The 8,472-nt window shown below is 39.8% G+C and overlaps 1 pseudogene; it reads left to right on the top strand.

Annotated features, from left to right (window-relative positions):
- The first annotated feature begins 925 nt into the window (after positions 1-925).
- On the top strand, positions 926-1,630 carry LOC143879003 (secreted RxLR effector protein 161 pseudogene; annotated as a pseudogene).
- The last annotated feature ends 6,842 nt before the right edge of the window (positions 1,631-8,472 follow it).

The following is an 8,472-nucleotide window of genomic DNA, read 5'->3' as shown; positions in this document are numbered from 1 at the left end:
TGAGCAAAATGAAGAAACTAAAGAAGATGAGTGCAATGCAACACATCTTAGAAGATCAAAAAGAAAGATTGTCAAGCTGGCACGGTATCAGGATAAAAACATGGTAAGCACTTATTCTTGTTTCATTTCCGGTCCATTTGATGGCAATGAGCCTTCTTGCTTTGATGAAGCAAAAGGGGTGAAAGAATGGAAGGATGCTATGAATGAGGAGATGAAGGCACTTGTGAAAAATGAGACTTGGGATCTTGTTCCTAAGCCTAAGGATGTGAACCCGGTTACATGTAAACGGGTGTACAAATTGAAACGAAAAGCGGATGGGAGTGTGGATAGGTTCAAAGCAAGGTTGGTGGCTAGAGAGTTCTCTCAAAAGTATGGAGAGGATTATGAGGAGACCTTTAGTCCCGTTGCCAAGATGATTTCCGTTCAAGTTGTAATTTCATTGGACGCTTGTCATGGTTGGAAATTGTTTCAACTTGATGTTAAGAATGCATTTTTGTATGGTGAGATTGACAAGGACATCTACGTGGAGCAACCGTTGGGTTACAATTCAAGTGATCATCCGACTCATGTTTGCAAGCTCAAGAAAGCTCTTTATGGGTTGAAGCAAGCTCTAAGGGCATGGTATGGTAAGATTGCCGAATACTTGCAATTTTGCGGTTATTTTGCTTCTAACTCCGATTCTAGTTTATTTGTGAAGAAAGACAAAGGCTTGTTTGTCGTTGTGCTTCTTTACGTAGACGACATAATAGTTACCGGCAACAATGATGTTGAGGTTGCAAAGCTAAGGGAGGAGCTATCTGTTCATTTTGAGATGAGGGACTTGGGAGAGCCAAGTCACTTTCTTGGCTTGAAGGTGGAGACTTTGAAGGATTGAGTGCTAGTTTCTCAAAAAGGCTATGCGGAGAAATTACTTGGAAGATTTGGGATGAGTCATAGTAAAAGATCCTCTACTCCTCTTGATCCCAACATAAAGATAAGGCAGGGAGAAGGCAAGTTTCTTCCGGATCCGCCGTCATATCGTGCTCTTGTGGGTAGTCTCATTTACTTGACTATCAGAAGACCGGACATTTCTTTTTCCGTTGGGCTTGTTAGTCGCTATATGCAAGCACCATGGAAACCACATTTGGAAGCGGAAAGGAGAATTTTGAAGTATGTGAATTCAACACTTGACTTTAGGTTGCTTTACAAGAGAGGGTTTGATTTTGTGTTGAATGGATTTACTGATGTCGATTATGGAGGGGACTTGGATGATCGAAGATCTACTTCCAGTTATGTGTTTTTGTGTGGATCGGCGGGTGTTTCTTGGTGTAGTAAGAAACAAGACTCGGTACCTCTTTCAACAACGGAAGCGGAATATAAGGCTGCCGCTCTTGCCTCTCAAGAATGGGTTTGGTTGCAGCGGTTGATTGAAGATGTTCATTTACCTGTTCACAAGGTGACGACTATTCTTGGTGACAACCAAAGTGCGCTCAAACTTGCCACAAATCCGGTTTGTCGTGCAAGAACAAAGCATATTGAGATCGAGCATCATTTCATTCGTGAAAAGGTGTTAGATGGTACAATTGGTGTAGCGGAAGTGAGGAGGAAAGAGAACATTGCCGACATCTTTACCAAGTCACTTTCTAAATGACCCTTTGAGCTACTTCGGGGTAAGCTTGGAGTAGTTTCCAAAAAATCACTTTAAGGGGGAGTGTTAATTTTTAAAGTGTATTTTTTGGGTTGCTTTATTTTATTTTTATTTTGAGAGATGTAGTGAGGGCAAATATGTAATTTTGTGTCCATGGGCATGTTGGTCTTTTTGCATAGCTTGCACATGTGTGAGCCACACATGTTTGCTCTATCTTTTCCCACTACCCACCTATTTCAAATTCAAACCCTTACTTGGAACTCCAAACCCACCACTTCCCTAAGCATTTAAGACACTACTTTCCCATACCCACTACCACTTACCTAAGCTATTTTCTCTTTACTTTCCATTGACTAATCCTATTCTCATTAACTTCATTTTGTTAGAGATTCTCCACTACCTAGACCTCCATTGAAGCTTCATTGACGCTCACTTGTGTGCAAGCTATCCTCTTGAAGCTTTCTTCTTTTTATTGTTGTTTATCTTGTAGTGTTGTTCTTATTATCATATATTGAAGCACATCTCCTTTGGGCATTGTTCTTCTTCCACTTGGTTGTTCATCTTGGGCTAGTGTAAACTTTGGTTTCACTATTTGAGAAGAAGATTTTCCGGTGTTGTGAAATCTGTCTTTCTCTATAATATAGCCTAAGGTTATTAAAAACTATGGAGATATCAATTATTTAGGGGCTGAATGGTAAAAGTGTACGAGAGAGAGTACAGGAGAAAAATCGGCAACGAAAAAAAGAATTATGAGAAAGAGTGCAGGAGAAAAATCGACAGCGAAAAAAATGAATTCCCTTTTTCCTCGTCCTATACTGTAGTAGATAGATAGATATTATATGATATGATTGGTCAAGAGTTAATGTCTTGGAGAATAAAGTTTTTTCCAAACCTCTCATTGGGGCCCACCATATTTATATTCTTGTCTCACTTAGACCTGGCAAACGGGTGGGTCGGGCCGGGTCAACCCGCGGGTGATGCGGGTGCGGGTCACACGGGTCGGGTCAGGAAGTGACCCGCATTTGGGCGGGTCAGAATTTAGGTGACCCACGCGGCCCGCGGGTGGGCCGGGTCAACCCGCAAATTCAAACAGTGGTTTATTTTGGAAAATGTTATCACTGGATTTTGACGAGGGCGGTATACCGGCACCGTGGGATGATCCAAACCGTCCATTAGATGGCCCACAGCCTAAATAGGTTGTGCCCCAAAAATCATTTCAATAGGTTGATCCTAACCCTCCGATCTATAGAGGGTTAGGATCAAGTGATCAACCCTCTAACATTCAAATCGGAGGGTTGGGATCAACCTATGGTGCCAGCGACAACCTATTTATATTCTATGGTGCCAATCATAACCTATTCAGGCGTCAAATCCTTAAAAAATAGATTAGTATGACAAAATCACCATAAAAAATAGATTAGTATGACAAATTTTCAGAAATAACAAACAAATTAAAGGGCATCCTGCAAGCACTCCTTTTTTTTCGTTATTGTTAATTTGTTATTGGTAAATTATGGCTGCAGTCCCTTGGTTTGATGATGGCACTCCTTTCTTTATTTTATACTTTGCTAATTGGTTGTAGCAGCATTTTGAGATCTATAACAGCAGCTAATATCGATTGACAGGGTGTAAATAAAGAATGGAGTGTCATTATCAAATTAAAAGCATCTACCCAAATAAACTAAACCCAAATCACAAATGACCCTAGCTGTTTAGATCCACATTGAAATTTTAGCTTGAAACAAACAAACAAACTGGAAGACCCATCCATTTCTTGCTAGCTAAGTATTGATTTGGACCATCGCATCTTTGTCATGCAAAAAGGTAAGCTTCCATATTAAACAAGACAAGCTTGTCTTTGATAAAAATAAACTAGCTTCCTCAAAACAAAGGAAGCTTGTGGTTTTCATTTTTCATGATATAAGGTAAGCTTCCTTATGAAACATGACAAGATTGTCTTTGACAAAGATAAACTAGCTTCCTCGAAACAAAGGAAGCTCAAGGGCATGTTTGGCAACCATGGAAATTTATTAATTTCATGGGATTTCCGTAGCCCAATTGTGAAATAGGAGCTGAGAAGGATATGTAGGAGAAGAGACTTGAGAGGGCATGAGTGGAGAGTCCTGAGAAAATCTGCCTAGCAAATCTAATGCAAATCTAATCCTATCATGCACAAATAAACGGAAAAGATAAAAGTAAACACAAACCACAAGATGAACACTGAGATTTACATGGTTCGGTAAGATGCCTATATCCATAGGAGAGAACACGATCCTTACTATGAGGAAAACAATATACAAGGATTACAATGGATTAGTCCAAATCACACAAACCCACAACCTCTTTCTTGCTTCTCTCACGCAAGACCGTATACTGAGAATAACCCGAGAGAAAATTTTGAGAGTAACTAGAGAAGAAACCCAAAGAAAAAACTCTCTCTCTCTCTCTCTCTCTCTCTCTCTCTCTCTCTCTCACTCACCACACTAAGATTACCCACTCTCTTCCATGCAGTAGCTACCCCACAAACAGTAAATCAGTTTAACATTTTTCTTTCTCTTAAAACAATTAACCATAGCTTTCTCTTTCTATTTTGGCTTCCCAACAAAATAGCAATATGGGAAACAAGGCATTTCCCAACAATCTCCACTTTGGCTTGTTTCCCAACAACATGGAGATTTTTCGATATTGCCACCGGTCCGCTGTAGCCGCAAATCACCATTGGCCTTCTAAAGTACCCAACTACACACCATCTAATCTTCCTGGTTCGGACTCCTCCCGATTCAATCAACAAGGCCAATGCTAGTGTGTAGCTCCCAACCCATTGACTCACCAGTCAAGCTTGGAGAGGGATCTCGATCCGTCCTCTACATCGCAAGTACTATTACTTTCTCATTATCATCTAAAACCTAAAAACATGAATAAACACCAAATGCGAAAGTGACCCTACCCGTGCACGCTACTACTCTGTTCCCAACTAGCCATCGAGATCTTAGGAGCACTAGTCATCGGATTCCCGACCAGGCTATATAATCTGCCACACTTACTGTTGCCCCACAAATATTCCATGCAATATTTTTTCAAGGTTGCCAAATAAGGCCCTTTAATAATTCTATAATCATGATTTTTTGCCACTTTTTGCTTTGGATCCCTATGGAACTCCATTCATCACTACAACAAATCTGGGTTTCACCTACGAACAAATCCGTAGGTAAAAGTTCCAAAATCTATAGTTAAAAGATTTTCCCCATGGGTTTCAACATGTACAACTTCTGTAAGCTACGTAGGGGTAGGGAAAGCCATTTTCCAATGTAATTGAATTTCGTAGGGAAAGGCCACCTATCATTAAGGATTAATCCCGTAGGAACATGACTAGACTTTCCCTAAGGAAGTTAATAAATACCGTAGGGAAAAAGTACACTTTCCCTATTGATTATTTTGTAGGGACATGGATAAATCCATAGGTAAACAATGTGATTATCAACAGAAGAGTAGATTTCTACATACAAAAGAAAGTAGGGAAACATACAATTTCCCTACAAACAAATCTGTAGGGACATGCCTGATTCCGTAGAAAATTTTAAAATGATCCGCAAGGGAAAGTTACTTTTTTCTTCAGAATTTCAAAATAATCCATAAGGAAATGTGCTCTTTCTTGTGGAATTTCAAAAAAAAATCCATAGGGTAGCATTTTCTATTTTTTATGATCCATTAAAGAACAATTCCTTGTAACCTGTTGTACATGTACATTCCCTAGATAGCATTTAACAATTTAATTTTAAATGAATAATGAGGAAAAATTTTACAGATTCGGGTATGTTTGGTAGGCATGAAAACTATTCCATGGAATATTAGTGAGACCAGTTCTAAGAGATGTGTGGAGAGGGAGAGATTTGAGAGTGTGAGAGTGAGGTGAGCATAGAAAGCCCCCAAAATAGGGGAAAAACACACCAATTTAAAGTAGCAAATTTTCTTTCACTACTTTTCATGAATTCTCAAGATCTATCCATACTCTTTCCACTCCTGCCCTCTCAATTCTCCCCTCTCTTTTTCTGAGCTCCTCTATAACAATTGGGCCAACGAAGATTCCATGAAACAATTTTTCATGGTTGCTAAACATGATAAAGAAGAAAAATCCCTAAAACCCAACAGAAGGGGGGACCTTGATGTAGAAATATGTAATAATTCATAACAATGTCTACACTCAAGTCTTTGGTTAGCACATCTCAACGTTTCAGTAGCGTATGGGTTCATGACATCTTTAAAGTATCAAAAAATACACCACTCCCAGTCCCAGCCACTCTCACTCTCATCATACGCTTGTCATGGAATGTAAGAAGATGCCTGGTCCCGAACAGTCATGGCTATTGACATGTGATATCTCTTGACATGGAACAGGAAAACAAGATACTAGTATCTCTGTCTTAGTAGCGTGTTGGTTCGTGAAATCTATAGGATATTAAAAAGGGGGTTTTGCAAAACAAGTCTTCCACTTTGCCTTATTTGCAAAAAGAGTCTTCTAGTTTGACAATTTACAAAGGGTCATCATGTTTGAGTGAATTTTGCAAATCGGGTCATGCCATCAATTTATAACCGAAATACCAATGCTTGATTTATTTTTAATGCATTGGAGAGTAGGGGCGGACATGAATCGGTTCCGTTCAGTTCTGGGGCCCAAAACAGAACCATATATAATCGGTTCCCAGAAATTGGAACCATAACCGAACCATTTATCTTTGGAACCAAACCGGGTTCGGTTCGGTTTTGAGTTTACCCAACCTTTGACCAAATAGAGATATTTTGCCTAATCTTCTAAATAGAGAAAATTTCCGTGTTATTTTCTGCTCCATGGACTACAAACCGTTATATTAGTTTTCTATCAAATATTCATCATTGCATCCACATCAAATTGGCATAAGAGCCTTTACAATCAATGATTTTAGCAGGATTTATCATGGTTGGCCGTGGGAGAAGATAGAATCCATACGATGTTTTGGAACATTTGGAGGGTGCAAATTATCAAGGGTTCATGGGAAAGGGGGGCTGATTTTATCCGTTAGGGGGACGAGGGTGTTTTTATCTGTTACCGGACACATCACGCTCGGTTCTCGGTTCCAGGATGTTAGAGTCAAGCAAGGTTGCTTGAAGCATTACACCCTAGGTATCTAGTTTGGAATACCTAGTTTGTTGCCTCCAGCCCCTATATATAGAGATACACTAGGGTTATTGACTGGTTAATGGACTCTAGCCCATGTAGGCCCACTACACCTGTCCATTATCTTATTGGGCTAGAACATACATGGGTTATATTATATACCAACACAGGATTCCGAACCCAAAACCGAACCACATATAATCGGTTCCCAAAAATCTGAACCGGAACCGAACCAAAGTGACCGGTTCGGTTCGGTTCCTCGGGTGTAAAAAATGGGCCTACCCCATCAAAATATGACCCTTAAAATTGCAGGCCCCACTATACACATGGGCTCATGTGGAGATTGTAGGACCAACCCCATCCAAACATGATGCAAAATGGTAGGCCCACCCGATGCATGGGTTTGAATTCAGTTGGTGGGACCCACCCTATCAAAACATATCATTGAGCATCACTTATATTTTTTCTAAGATGGTCTATGATTTTTGAGGAATGGATCTTTCTTGGACTATGATTTGTGCATCTCTGATTGGATAAGCATGAAACGGATAAGCATTGGGCTTTTGGACACGTGACGGTTAAACTTTCGAGTGGTCCCCACGGATACTTCAGCAAGAGTAGCTTAGGAGAGCTGTCTGTCTGTTAAAGGATATCTAAGTAGGGCTGTTTGTTGTCTGTTTAAGGATAAGGATAGAGAGAGAATAGACCCTCTGACACGTCACAAGAGTAGCTAAGAAGGCATGTTTGTTAGTTAAGGATAGAGTTCATCGGGTGCATGTTCGGATCTATGGAAAAGATAATTATAAAAAAATTATATTTTGTCCATTACAAAAAATTCTATGGAAGATAAAATTCCTTGAAAAAAAATTAGGAAAAATTTAATTATTGGGAAAAATCTATCTAAAATGAGGTTAGAGAACACTGTAAATTCATTTTACATTAAAAGTTTCTCCATATCCAAACAACTACAGGTAAAGTGTCAAGAAGGCCAGCCTAGAATGAGGAAGTGTGACAGGGAAGAGGATTTCGATCGTTGAGGTAAGAAATGATAATCACACCCTACATTTTAAATAACGGTTGTGAGAAAGCTGATACTTAGTAAAATGGGATTCCATTTTGCTAAAAAACAGGATCAATATCCATGCCACTTGTACACAGAGAGAGAGAGAGAGAGAGAGAGAGAGAGAGAGAGAGAGAGAGAGAGAGAGAGAGAGAGAGCGCACCAAAGGTCGTGCCCCTTGCAAAAATCAGTGGCAAAGACTCTGATGACGTGATCCAATGGAGGCGCTCTTGCTGCTAGTTTTTCCAAAGGGCGCCTTTCAGTTTAGCATTCCTCTTTGGAAAGAAAGTTCCACACCCGCGAGCAAAAACAGATATGTAATAATAGCTGTTATTTGTACACCTCGTGGGCACCCACTCTCAGAGTCTCACCTACTAAATTATTGGTGACGAGCATCTAGTGCCAATGGGTCCCACAACAAAATGGCATCCGTACTCACTGTCTTAATACTTAATAGTGGTCCACTCCTCTTCATTTTAAAGGGTGTTACCAATCCCACTTCACTTCCATATGTACCATAAACATTATGAGGAATGATATCTCCACTTACTTTTTACAGCATTTCCAGCCCTATCTAAAGAGACTGCATTTTTACCCTTTTGTACTGGGTTTGCATTAAATTTAAGTTCTTTT

Source organism: Tasmannia lanceolata, unplaced genomic scaffold (genome assembly GCF_043159265.1).
Source record: "Tasmannia lanceolata isolate RefF3 unplaced genomic scaffold, GAP_Taslan_0.1 ptg000006l, whole genome shotgun sequence".
In the NCBI taxonomy this organism is placed as follows: Eukaryota; Viridiplantae; Streptophyta; class Magnoliopsida; order Canellales; family Winteraceae; genus Tasmannia; species Tasmannia lanceolata.
The sequence above is the reverse complement of the archived record's forward strand: the minus strand, read 5'-3'. Positions and strand labels throughout refer to the sequence as shown.